We start from the raw sequence: 14,842 nt of genomic DNA on the forward strand, positions 1-14,842 counted from the left end.
TGTGTGTATTTGGGTTCCTGTGAGCTTCGCTGCTAATCCATTTTTCACAATCTTTGACAATACTTACAACAGTTACAGACACTCGAAGGCCATCTTCAGCCTCTCTCTCATTAAAGATCCAGATTTTGTAGCAGATATAAAAGGTTAATTTACTTTTGTCATCTGAAAAATGAAGTTCTTTAAGTTTAAGTTTCATGAGTTTGGAGGCAAAGAGACTTCTCAGCTGTGTGCATGAGGCAGCATTAATGTTGCTATGCGAGGGCGGGATCAGAGTGGGACCATTAAAGTTGAATGGCTCTTGCGTCTCTGATGAGCAGACATCTTTATTATCTATAAAATCTAAAAGTCAAAGTGTCCTAAAATATTGATTTAACATGTCTTTGCCCATTTTATTAAATGACTCCTGTTTCACTGATGATCTGATATCTTGTTTTTATGGTTTCGTTTCTCTAGAAGTCACAGTGGTGATTTGTGACCCATTTTACTCTTGTTGCTATATTGAAGTTTAAATAGTGGTGTGACCCAACCACTGATCCGAGCGCAGTGGCCCCGCACGGAGAGGCTTGATAAATATAAGCCAGAGGCTCTTTAGCACTGCTCTGGGAGTGCTTTTTGCTCCCTGCTAGATCAATGTGTCCTCACACCCCAGTGCCTCAGGCTATTAACTAGCCCCTCTCTCCTTACACAGCTGCCCGTGTTAAGATCTTAAAGCTCGGTTTTATGTGAAAAGACACCACTGGTCAAGAGGCAGAAAAATCAGTATGTCATTATGTGGCTCACTGTCAGTTCAAAATTGAATAAAACCTTAAAAAACAGGACTCGAAATAACATTTGGTTTGCAGCCCAAAATATAAAACAGATGATCTGATAGAAAGACATGCTCTCAAGGCCGAAAGTAGAAACTTTCTTTGAAACTAAAAGACGTGAGCTTTTGGTCTTTCATCAAAGGTCTGGTGGTAAAGCATCAAACAAGTGTCTGATGAAGGTTGCAAGACCGAAACTTGGCCTTCAGAGTGTCTTTCATCAGCTCAAAATTGAAACTATGTGCAGCCTAATTTATTCTCCCAAAGCTGCAAAGTAAAGATGTTTGTGGGTGGATTCATGCTATTGTATTTTATCTACCATTTCAATTAAAAAAACCTAGTAAAATGCATTTATTTACAAAATTATTAAAGAATTTGAAAAAAAAGATCCTTTCTGCTTTCTAGAGATAAAACTTGTCAATAAATACAAATGAAATATGATGTTTAATAAACATACATCCTGTTCCCAAACCTAGAAAGCCTCATGAAGTCATGTTGGTTGTGATGAGTAGGTAATGTTAAAAATCTTCAGGGTTGGAATGCTGTAATACCTTATTCTGCCACAAGGAGGCACTGGCTTCACACATTCTCCTCGCTTATTGAAGCTGGTAAGTAAAACCTGCAGATTTTATATTGATGTTTGGCTCCACTGGAGCAGTTCCAGGTTAAGTGCCTTGCAGTATGAGTAACATGAGGTTCCTGTGATCTTCATGCTCCTGCAGCATCCAATCTTTATAGTAGAATGGGATGGGAAGAATGGGATCCTGAATTGTTTCACCCCATTGCCCTCTGAACCTGAGAGTAATGGATGACACTGACATCTTCTGGCAGTTTCATTTAAGTGGAGCCCAATAATTTTTAGCCAGTAAAACATACGCTTTTTCTGTATCAGGAAAAAAAAAGACTGATAAAAAGTTGAAATTCAGTTTGAAAAATTACATCAAACCCAGTGTAGGAATCTGGCCTCATTACCTTACTCAAAGCCAAGACTAGACTTGAGAAGAGCCTGAGCTCATGTATGCCAGACCACATTTACCTCCTCACTGTGACATCCTTGAAGCTACAATCTGTCTCCTGCCTCCTGACAGATGGGGCTCAGGTGTTGCTCTTCCCCTTCCTGTGAAAATTACACATCAGGTTTTGATAGGTGTCACATTAAACACAGGATGTCGTTCCCTCTCTGTCTGTCTCTTCTGTCTTTTTTGTGTCGCTCACAACAGGTATGTGAGCTCCAACTGCCAGAACTGGCACTATTACAGCAGCTTGCAATGTTTGAATGCAAAAAGCCATGTATTTTGTAGTGATTTAACATGACTTTTAACATCTGCAAGTAGCAATTTATAAAACCTGTTTTATTTGGTATTCTGTCTCCTGTTGTACTGTGAATTTTAAAGGGTTCGATATGCTTGAAATGAACTAGTTTGTACAACATATTGTAACACAACAAAGGCAAAAGCTTTTATTCCAAATGACCACACTCAAATCTGCCATCATAGCCACCTCCTGACATGTCTTTATTGTCTCATTCAGTTAAACTGAAGTTTTAATTATCCTCACTCTTTGTGTAAGGAAATATAAACTATAGTGATACTGAACCATTTTCCATTTTTTGAAAGAGTATAACATTTTTTTGGACATTAGTGGAAACAGCATCAAAGCTTCAAGCGTCTAGGAGGGTGTTTTCTATGACAGCAGTTGACTGATGTTTGAGAGATGGCATTGCTAGGGGACATGCTGTCAACTTCCATAGTACACTACTGACTGGAGCATGTCATAACCCGTACAGCTTCCAAGTGTTAATACAAGACATTTTCCCACTTTTTAGTGAATATTAATATTCAACATTTGGAAGGATTGTGCTGTGAAGTTTGTATTTCACTCAGAAGATGGAGTTAGCAAGCTAAGCTACCTAGCTCCCACTCAGAAAGTTTAAGCTATTTTGCTTGCTAACATAGCACTGATTCCCACTAGATGTTACTTTTTGCTCATGTTTGTACTGTATGGTACCAAAGGAAGAGACGGCTTGTAGCAGACTGAGCTGCTGCAGTATATACAGAACAGTATAGGCAATGTTACAGCACCACCTATTGGCAACTCCAGTAGTATAACACAATATATGACAATGTTATTTCAACACTTTCTAAATATTTGCCAGTTCCTGCACACTCAGTGTTGTTTTTGTCCCACATTATACAAAGGAAGGGGTCGAGCTAGTGTTAGCTGACTCTTTTCCATGGGTCTGTTTGTGAGGAAAGCAAATGACCAGACTGTCAAAACTAACAGAAACCAGTAGTTCTATAACCACATGTTACTATGTGATTCAGACTTTAACACTGCACTTCCTAGAGATCATGTGTTTTTGACTCTCATTGCAAAACAGCAAATGTCAAAGTGTTCAACATCTGCCTACCTAAAGGTTGAAACTTGGCTGAAGTACGTCACAGATTATTCGTTTCATCATAATAGAAACCAAACATTTCTTTTAGGAAGATGCATCTCTGTTGCTGTGTAGAATTTTTTTCTTCCCACATAAATCAGATTGGATGATCTTTCAGTCAATGTAAAATGACAAAAATTCCATTCATTTCCAGTTTGGATGTGGATATTTGGTAAAAAATAGTACAATAAGTAAAATCTTATAAGCCTTAGACAGATGTCTTTAGCAATCTAGGATTGGAAGAAGAAAGCCAAAAACCTGATTTGATGTGTGGAAATAGTGCCTCAATTCAGTCAAAACTACAGAAACAGAAATATTTGACATTGTTAGTTCAAATGGTGGCTTCATGGAATATATGTGAATTATCATTTAAAAAAAATCTCTGAGTAAATATTCTGAATTAACTGTAAAGGCCTGCGGTGTTGATACAGCTGAAAACCTCAGTATCACAGGAGCACACTGTGAATAACAATCAGCATCCACCGGGGGAAGTTACAATGAAAGGATGAGTCCAGTAAAAGCCTCATTGCTGAATAATGACTGCTTGAACCTTTCCTTAGATATTCTGGAAAGTGTACACCAATTGCTGATATTAGCCTTTCAGTAAGGACTGTATCCTCTCGAAAACAAATCTGAACTTAGAAAAAAAAAAAAAGGAAAAAGAAAGGGGAGCTTATGTTAAACAGAGAGGCCTATTCACATAATGGGTTTATGTTCCCTACTTGCCTACCCGCCTGCCCCTGGCCCCAATCTGGCCTCCTCTCTTTTAGAAGGCCTTAATGACTAACCCATTTACATAACTCCCTTCCGGTTTGCAAATGTTTCCCTTTATGAGGCCCTCTCCTCCCTCTGAACTCATTCTCCTCATCCTTTCTCGCTCTCCGTTTCTCTATATGCAAGTTTCTCGCCCTCGTTCTGACCAGGTGGAGGCTGGTCAGGGCCTAGTCCCCAGCTCAAAGTAAACTGTCGTATGCAGAGAGAGAAAGGCAGCCAGAGAACTGTGCTGACAATCTCTGTCAACAGTATATCTGAGGGCCTCGGCTGCCTGGCTACAGCTGAGAGTGTGTGTGCGCTTCAGACCAACCTGTGAAGTGTGTGTCTACTTCACTGTGCTCACCCAGCAGCTTTCTGGTGTGTGGGTGCCTCTACTGATAGCCAACAGCTTGCCTGAGCCAAAAAACATGATGTTTTAGCTGGTATTTTACCAGGGTGCTAATAATACAGTGATCAATCACATTAAAGGGGACATGTCATGCACATTTTCAGGTCTATATTTTTAATCTGGGGATCTACTGGAATATCTTTGTATGATTTACAGTTCAAAAACCTCTTTATTTATCTTATACTAGCCCTTAATGCAGCCCCTCAGTTCAGACTCTTTCTGAAACAGGCTGTTACAGCTCCTGTCTCTTTAAGTCCCCCCTGATGAGCCCACTCTGTTCTGATTGGCCAGCTCTGTGACGCTGCCCCTCGGCAGACATGTACCGGCTGTGGCCACGTCAACAAACCATGAAACAAACTATAGTAGTAGGATTTCACTACTTTTTCTTGTTCTTTACTTGAAATGTTAACTTCTGAAGTACATCCGTACATGTTCGAGCCAGAATCCGATCTGAAATATGAGTGTGGACAACGTGAACAATGCATGGAAAAACCTTAGCAACAACTTTAACAACTAATGCTATGGAATGGATGGCCATTTGTGGGCATGGTAGAAAAAACCATCGCAAACGTTTAACACATATATCCAACATCATAACAGTATATTAATAACAGAAACAATGTATTTACAGGCACACCAAACTCATTTCCATAAATTCTGTCTGATAATTTGTTGGTTTACACATGCTGTGCGAATGAATAAATATAGCCCAACATCCTCACTGAATATGATCTAATCATACACCATCGTTTATCAAGTGTCAGTGCATCAGCCTTGTCAAGCCACATACAGGAACTTGCTATTTTTTTCCATGACGAGATGATTTTGTCTTTGAGCTTTGATCATGGACTGACACAATGATAAAGAAAAGGTAATTTATGACTGTCATAGTGCACTATGGTTGAAAACCAAGGACTGATTACCATCATGCATTGCACAACAAAAACGATTGAAATTGCCAGATGACTTGCATGGATGTGAGTCATGGCAGAAATTATTTTTGATTTTCAAGTCAAATTAGTTTCATATACAGCCCCAAACCATTTTGCCATCTTGCCATCTTCCCTGTATAGTTAATTTCTCACTAGTTGTTTTTTCCCAGATCTTTCTCACACATTATGGTTTTCCTTAGCATGTCATGGAGATAGCTATTGTCATCACGTGACATAAGTATGGAAGTAATATGCAGTTGAAAGCAACAGAAAAAGTTAGTAAGTGTGCCTTGAGTTTAGATTTTTTTTTGTCAAAACACTGTTGCCAAGGTCAAGAAGGAACTTTGAATAAGTGGATTATTTCAGACACAGATGTGGTTTTTATCAAGTTCTGCAAATTTTGAAACATTGAGTTGGGTAATTTTCCAAATAACTCCTTAAAAAGGAAGTTCCTGCAGATTATTTCTGTCCTAAATTACGTAGAAAAAGTTAAATGTGTGTGTTAATGTTTCTGAACCCTCCAACTCACAACAGCAGTCATCCACACAAGAGCAAAGCTTCTTAACCCCGTTGCACAAGGTGAGGAAATATGTAATCTCTTTGGCATAGGACATGCAGTGCGGCTTTCAAGTGGGCATGAAACACGGTGTTGCGGAAGAACAGAATAGCTGTGTGTTCCGCTTTTGGCATTCACATGTACACACACGCCTCCTTCATTCAGGAGTCACTACAAACAGCAGGGCCTCGGGGCGTCTTTCATACATAGGCTACAGGAAGAATGGGTTTGGAATAGCTTCCAGGACAAATACCTGTCTGTTGTCGAATGTCAAACATGGAACTGCAACATTTCACAAGACTGCATGTACACACACCCCACCCTCCCAACACACAGAGAGGCACACACAGAGGGATTTTTAGGGGCATTTCCCACAAATGTGACATCTGTGTAGACTACTCACCACCTCTAATGTGGCCTATAGCATATCTCTTAAAAAGAAAGAGGAATTTGTCAATAGGATGTAAAAATCACTCCAAAGTCTTTGACCAAACATTGTATAATGAATTCTTTGTGTCACATGTTGTAACAGGGTTATCCTGTGTTGGCACAATGCTAATGGGATGGAAAGTTTACTTAAATTCTTTCCTGAAATTGTCTAAACTTTTTTGTAGTATCCCGTGCAGCAAACCACGTCCTTTTGGTACCAAAATATACTCAAAAAGTGACTAAGAACAGGATTTGACCCATGTCACAGTGAAATAGAAAATACTTTTTCCAAATTCTAATCCTGTGTCCCTGTGGAAATGTTCAGTTAAATCCAGTCAAAATCAATACTTTCTCTTCCTGTAAAAAGTTAAAATATCTTAGATGACTCATCTTGAACTTGGGGGCAGTTTACATAAATGTTTCCAATTAAATGTGATTTGGGGCAACCAGCTAACCTCACCAGTCTTATAAAACAAAACCACGTTTTTGACTGTCTGAGCTTGTGGGTTGTACTAACTAGCAAAATGATACCAGAGTAAAAAAGGTTGTGTTTGGATCTCCAAAACTATTTTTGTTGGCAAAAACTTAGATCACATTTCCAAAGAATGTGGTCTAAGTTGTTCTTTTCTTAACAATGTGAGTGAAGAAGGTGGTGATTTCTTTAACTATAACTAGCCTGTTTTCCATTTCACTTTGAATTGTGTCATATTATGGAAGATAAAGACCGCCATTACACTTTGACCACATGGATACAAGCTAACTTTGAAACAAACTACAAAGATGATTTTGTTGTGTGTACTGTTTTGTAGGAGGAATTGAGAGTCCATGTGCAACAGAAGCTACTTTTTTAGCAGCTAATATTGCTAACCAAGGACCAACACAGGTGAAACTCAGCATCAACAACACCGGTGTCCTACATCCAACCTCAATTGTGTCACCTAATTTCACATCTCGTTGCACCAAGACAGCTGTTAGGTTGTATGTTTGTTGCTCAAACTGGGTCTGTCTTTTTTTTTTTTTGTTTGACTTCTGCACCATTTATCCCTTGTTCCCATGCAGCACTGCGTTTCTGGAAGAACACTTGCATGTTTGCATGATCATACACACACACACACACACACACTGGTACAAGCTCAACGTCAGCAAATATTGACATTCTCCTCTGGATGCCAGCTGGTCTGCCAGTTGAGGAATAATATACCGACAACACAACCGCTCATTAATCTGCAGAAGTCACACGACACAGAATCCAGGAGGATACAGATTTTTCTACAGGAGGCCATCAGGTGGCGGTCTAGGGTGGATTAATTAAAAAAAAAAATCTTTTAAAGAAGTTACAACTCTATATGTTCCCAAATTAAAACAAATTACCCTTTTCTTCTTTCTGTTTTCTACAAAACCATCTTCTGTTGGTTTTATGCCTCAATGATTTGATGATATGAAGGCCAATAAATCAAGGATATGATTTATTGGTCCTTGAGATCAGCACATAATATTTAATCTAATTTCTTACTTTCAGTGTGCAGTCTGTTTCTCCTCATTGAACATTTTGCTTATATTTTGTTTCTTTATGAAAAGTAGTCAACTGTGCTCAGACATGTAATTAGTTTCTATGCAGGGTCCAAAATTAACACCCACTAAGTGCCAATTATGGGGAAGATTTTCCGTTCGGTGAAAATTCGGCATTCGGCACCAGCCACAGACTGTCTCGAGTGCTCCTTGTTTTGCAGCACATCAGCTACTCCACTAAACTGTCACTTGCCGCCGGTCTGCTGCTTGTTGCAGTATGCAGCATAATACCTTATTATCTCACTGAAATGTAACTGAAGCAAATGTATATGTGACACAAAAAGTCAATTTATTATTTTGGCCAATAAAAAATATGCTTGACCGGTGGAGTTTTTCATCAGTCCCTTTGGCAGGTGAGTCAAAAAGTTAATTTCGGACACTGTTTCCATGCAAACAACAGATAGTGAAATGAAATTGACTACAGAGCATATTATCAGCTAACTGTACTGTACTGTGCAGATAGTAGTGAGAGTTGTTAAATTACATTTACAAGAACACAAACAACTTATAAAAAAGCATGAAATTTGGTACACACATCCATAGCAGATATCCATAGCCAGAGTATGAATTCTAATAACTTAAGTAATACTCTTATTTTTTCTCTAGCACCACCAGTAGGTCAAATTTTTCACTTTTCCAGTGAAATATCTCAACATTTACTGGATGAATTGGCAAAAAATTTGGTTCAGACATTCATGATACCCAGATAATGAATCCTGATGACTTTGTTGATCTCCTGACTTTTCCCCGAGCGACATCCGCATATTAGCATCACTGTAAGCATGTTTGCTCGCTGGTGTTAGCCTTTAGCTCAAAGCACTGTGCCATTAGCGTGTAGCCTCTTGTTTGTCTTGTAAATGATTTGCATAATGCTGTACTCATGGCACATTTGAGCAACCAGAAACTACCATGAAGTGTGAATAGAATTATGTTTTGGAAACGGATACATAGAGAGGCTTGTGAAAATGCAAAAGTGTAAATGGGATGGTGTGAGGTGGTCAGTCGGTGGAAACAATGGTCGTTGTGTTCACCGGGAGCAGGGGGTGGGGTGAAAGGCATGCAAAGAGAGAAAAGAGTGTATGTGCTGGAAAACAGATGTACTGGTATCTAAAAATGTATAAAACCACTAAATATATTGTATTTAATATCATCTGAATCAAATACACTGACCAGAGAAACTAGAACAAGCCATAATGTCAATAAAACCCAACAAAACAGGCATTTTTTTGAAAACACTAATTTTGGTACGAGACTACGTGGTGCGTTGACAAAAATCTTCCATTTTTAGAGAGTGGCTCACTTTATACCTGATGACATTTTAAGTTTGGAGTCTGAGCTCTGGTTTCCGGAGAGACCTACATTCCCTTTAACTCCTTCATGTGTGGAGAGCCTTGACACGTGGAGTCGTGGAACTCCTGGAGAGCGACCTCTTCATATTTTCACAGTAAACAAGCCCCTCCGAAACTCTCGCTCCCTCTCCTCCGTCTCCGAACAGTGGCCTCCTTTCAGGGCCATCACTTAAGGGCCCTATTAATAATTTGACAAGTTTTCTCAAAGATTAATTACGGCCAGCTTCGAGGCTGCAATTATGCAGGGTGGAGAGACTCCGTAAACCTTCTCCAGCTCCATTTCCAGGCCCAATTTTCCACTTATCAAGATGTCAATGGGGAGGAGAGGTTGTCTAACAGTCTTTCTGATGCATAGATCCCCATTAGTTGGAAGGAATAAGCAGCACTTACTGGCAAATGCTCTCAAATTCCCAAACCGACGGCTGAGATTGAATGCTGGAGTTAATAGGACCAATCTTTTAAGGCCAGGATAAAATAAATCAGGACCTGGTTGCATCAGAATTAAGACAGTAGTAAATCTGTCAGGATAATAATGCTAAGATTAGCTTTCTTTTGACATGACAGCTGTACTAATAATCGGCAGAAGAAAGCGCAACAAACCCGTCATCAAACTCAAAATTTAAAATATTGATTTCCCTTCTCAAATCGATTCAAGTTCAATCCCAACATGAAAGGCAGCAGTTCTTAGCGAGCAGACAAAGTCATGCACTCAAACACTCTCAGCATTCATTAATTAGTGCTGGAGTTTGACCCAGTTCTGGCTATATGATGAAGTGTTGAACTTGTGACTGCGGGGTGAGGTGGCAAGTAGCAGCCAGACACCATACATCACCGCTGAAGAGTGGAAGGCTCCTGTCCTCCACAGCAGATGGTTGGTACTGAGCCAGCCAGCCAGCGCTTAAGTGTGTTCATAAGAGTGTGTGTGTGTGTGAGAGAGAGAGAGAGGGAGAATACAATGCAGTGAGTGTCCCCATGCTGTCGTCTGCCAGAGATAAGAGCCACCTGCCTGTCCCATTCTCCCCTCCGCTGAGTTCAGACAGAGCTCTCAGTCTCAATACAATTCATATACATGAAGCATGTACATGTGTTATCAATGCAAATGTGGCGTGTATTAATCACATTTAAAAAATTTTGTTTTGCTTTGTACAAGTATTTTTTTTTTGTACATAATGCTACTTTGGGCACATTCAAAACTTAAAAATGAACAACAAAAAAAAGATTTAGTTCTTATCATGCAGGGATGGAATAGTCAAACCAGCTGCTACCTTTCCAGATTAGTATCATCATCATATCTTTGACATTGTTTGCATATGATATAAATTTTCCTCTTTTTGCTTGCTGAAACATCATCATCTATGTATGCGCTCAGTGAGAAACAGGGAGTACGAGGGGGACGGAGAGGTGAACTTAGAGCACAAAGCCCAGATTGTTCCTCCTCGCTGTCTGTCCACGATAACAATGAGCCATTCATTTGCCCCGCGATGGGCCCTAATTAATTCCAACTTTACATTCTGACCTACAATCTCCCCCTGCTCATCCCCTGTTTTCCCCCGGATCCATCAATTAATCCATCCAGGCAGCTGACTTCATCCTCTCCTTCACTTCTCTCCTTTTTGTCAAACAAATGCTAGTTTACTTCTCCATAACAGGCTATCTAGAAAACACTTTAAGAAAGAAATCACTTCTAAATATTCTTTTGTTAATCTGTGATATTGTCACAAACTGGCTCAGGAATGTGAGGGAGTCCATGCAAGAGTATATGTAAAACAAAACTAATGTAATTTAAAACTAAACACAAACAAAAAGATGTTTAGAACAAGGGGCAAAACCAAGACAAGATAATGCAGGGTCGATGTCAGCAGGAGGAATGGAGGGAAGAGTGACCACATGGACCAGTTTTTATAGACTGGCAGGCCCAGGTGAACTAAATCACCTGACGACCCTCCACTGTCAGCCAATTGCTAGGGCAGCCTCCTAAACAGTAGGAGGGGCGTAACACCCTGCTCTTAAGAACAAGGTTCCATCTTGACAACTGAAATTTAAACCAAATAACACAATCTTTTGTAAAAATGAGAAATGGTTTTTACATTTCCTCAGTATAAATGTATGGTCTATCACAAAACATTCCCATAATGTTGAAATGGCTTGCACATTCACATACCAGCATGATCAGTATCCTTCCCAGATCTAATTCCCCACCCAGCAACCTTGGATTCGGAGGAGCACTTTATGGGTGAGAATAAACCCAGCAAATGAAAAGCAGGTAACTGGTAAGTAAATGGTCACATAACTAGTTCATAGTGGCATGGCATTTTCTGTTCCTTTCAGCTGAATATCCAAATGATCGTGTAAATCCAAATCACGGCGTCACAGGACACACATCAAAATGCTGTTTTTGGCAGGAACAGTGAAAAGTTAGGAACAAAGTGAGGAGTAAAGCAAGTGCAAAAATGACATTTAAGGAGTGGAACAAGCTGTAAACACAACACTGAACGTGCTCAGCAGCACCTAAGTAATGTAAGTACAATATTCACTCTTACACTTACTTTTAGCTCTGTTTTGGTCTCCAACTCTTTAGCTGCTAAATGTCTCCACTTTGTTTACCAGCTAGTCGCTAAATTTGTCTGTCTGCCGTTTGGCTGTGACTGGCAATGAAGTTCATGAGAGCGATAAGACAGAACCAGAATCATTAAAGCTGGTGGCTGGAAAACCAAAACAAAGAGCTGAAAGATGCTAAAACGCTCTGTAGAGCTGAGGGGAACTACAGAGTCAGGTGATCATTTTCTCAATTTGAGCAGCTGCTTTCACATTCCATGCAGTATTTTGAAAAATTGCTAATACAGAAATGTTGATAAGTGCAGCTTTAAGTTTGGGAAAGAAGCTTTTTCCAGAGCTTTCAACTATATGTCACAATCTTTAACTTAATCACTCACTTAACCACTTCTCTAATGTGCTATAGTACATGTTTTTACCCACTTTCCATCAACCTGTCTCCTGTTTTTACTGAAGCAGGTGAACTCCTTCCTATTTGTGGGTAATAAGTACAGGTGGATACAGCATTTTATTCAAGGCCTATTGAGGCTACTAACCATGTCAATCAGTTATTATACACATTATACACATTTTTGGCAGTGAAATCTCAGGTAATCGTTGCTCTTTTCTTCATGTGATTGCGGTATTTTGCTGCCTTCTTTGTAGAGTGTAGATGTGCAGTTGACCTCTGTCCTTCTCCTACAATGGATTTCTCTTTGTATACTGGCTGAACATTGGTGTAAAATAGGAAGTCTATAAAAAAGCTTTTCCTCTTTCTTATTCTGAGGGGCTGACATCAAAAGTTGACATTTATGTTCCAGATCACAAAGGGAAACTCCACTGCTGCTGCACTGTGACATTATTTTGTTATGTTTGGCCAGCAGGTATACGTGACATGAAGAATAATCAAGTTAGGATTATTAGTTGCATCCTGCAGGTACATGGAAAGCCCATACTGATCTGTGAAGCAGATCTTTCTTTTTCTCATCTATGTGGGTAAGAAGTCCCATCCTTCCTCCTCCCCTCTTTGCCCACTCTCCCCCCTTGACACCTCGCTCTACTCACACACACTTCAAAATGGTCCCTTTGCCGCAGTCTCAGCCCCTGCTCTCCCCCTGTCAAACAGAGCTTGGCGCTGTTTCCTTTTTCCTGCCCTACATCCGAAATGCGAGGAGAGAAGTGCGCTGAATCAAGAGGACGACAGTGTGGGGAGAAAGAGAGGAGGCTGATAGAAGAGGGAAAGAGAGAGAGGATGGAGCGCGGTGGAGGGGTGGGTGGGGGGGGGTGACAGAAACAGAAAAGAGAGGCAGGGGGAAACAGAGAGGCGAGAGAGGGATATAGGAGGGGAGAAATGTGTGGGAGGGGAAGCGGGGAAAGGGTGAGGAGGGGGGCGTCTGTGGTGGTGGTGGTGGTGGTGGTGGTGGTGCACAAAATGAAGAACAGAGGCTGCTTTGTCGATAGCAACAGCAAACTTTACGGCGATCATTCGCTGCTCTCGCTCCCTGGCCTCAAAGAGCAGCAGTCTGTGTGTGTGTGTGTGTGTGTCTGTTTGTGACTGTGTGTCTGTTTGAGTATAAACATGAAGGAGCTGTAGTCCGCCTCCTTCCAAGAAACACATGGAAAACACACGCGTCCACACACACACACACACACACACACACATTCACAGGATATTGGGTTGGTTAAAGAGGCAGTAACATGAAGCTTAGCTTGGCACAGGTAGACTAGATCCTTGATAAGTAACTTCCTCTTTTGCACAGAGGGGATTATGGTGAGGCCAACAAAAATAATATTATAGACAGTATTTCTCCGGGTATAAAGAATAGGCTATGAAATGATTATTTGGCTAAAAGCCATTATATACAGATAATATTTTGAAGACATACTACCATGCCAAAATGCTGGTTGTATGTTTTTTATATAGGCAGCTATGCTATCAAATGCATTTCCCAATGTGCTGGGTGATGTTTGCACATCTTGATATGCAATTCAAGTCAATGTATCACTCAAATATTAGCTTGGCATTCAATCCGAAGCATTAAAAGGATAGAGATAGCAGTGAATACGTAGTTTTTGTAGCTTGGATCCTATTGGATAGCTTTTTCTGAGATAGTAACCTCTGCAAAGTTAAAGGTGCACTCTCTTCTAAACAAAGTATTATTTACATTCACTGTTCCTCACCAAAATGCATTGAGTATATTCCTAACAAGTGTGTTGAATGCATTTCCTTCCTCATGAAACATTGACAAAATAGTAGTCTTCTTCACACCTGTCAAGCAGGAATTCATATTGCGTCACTTGCGTCCTTGTGCGTGTGCACAGGATAAAAACAAAAACTCTACAGGGTGCCTTTAATAAAAGTTTAGGATGACAGTTGTTAAGAGTTTTGCAGAGACAGTCAAGTTTATGTGTGTCATTATGCTATGATCTAGTACTGCACTTCCAAAAAGTTGTGGGACTTGTGAGAGACAGATAAAAAGAAACTGTCAAAATCGGTGCAGCAGAGGCTGCAGAGATATGCTGAGTTTCAGCCCCTAGTATGAGTCTTGCTTTGAATTCCCATAATGCAACCCAATAGCAACTTTTATTAGACCTTTCCTGCCTGTTGAATGCCCTCATCTTTTAAACTACCTCTCCCAGTTTGTAACAAGTTATTTAAGGTTTTCTGTCATATGTGCAAGAAAAACTCACCAGTGAGGATTGATTGCTTTTTCAAATTAGTTTGAAGATTTTGTTCCCTTAACTCTCTAGAACCCTGACCTTATGTTTAATTACTTAAAGCCATATACTGTAGATCTGTCAAAAAAGTATTTTCTTTTAGAAAAGCACCTTGCAGTTTTTTGTGGTTGTTGTTTGTTTTTAAGACAAGCAAAAGGCTGCCCCCGCTTGTCTCTCTGGCCAGAAATGACAGTTCTGTTTCCTCAGGCAACAGCAAAACAAATAGTGCTTGCCTGATTTCATGTCAGCAGCAGTGCTTAATTTTAGAGAAAGAAACACAATGTTTGTGCCCAAACATCAAGGTGAGAGACAGATTTTGGGGTCTATCCGCCTAATGAATTTTTTGAGTGTTGAC

This window comes from Thunnus albacares, chromosome 24 (genome assembly GCF_914725855.1).
Source record: "Thunnus albacares chromosome 24, fThuAlb1.1, whole genome shotgun sequence".
NCBI lineage: Eukaryota > Metazoa > Chordata > Actinopteri > Scombriformes > Scombridae > Thunnus > Thunnus albacares.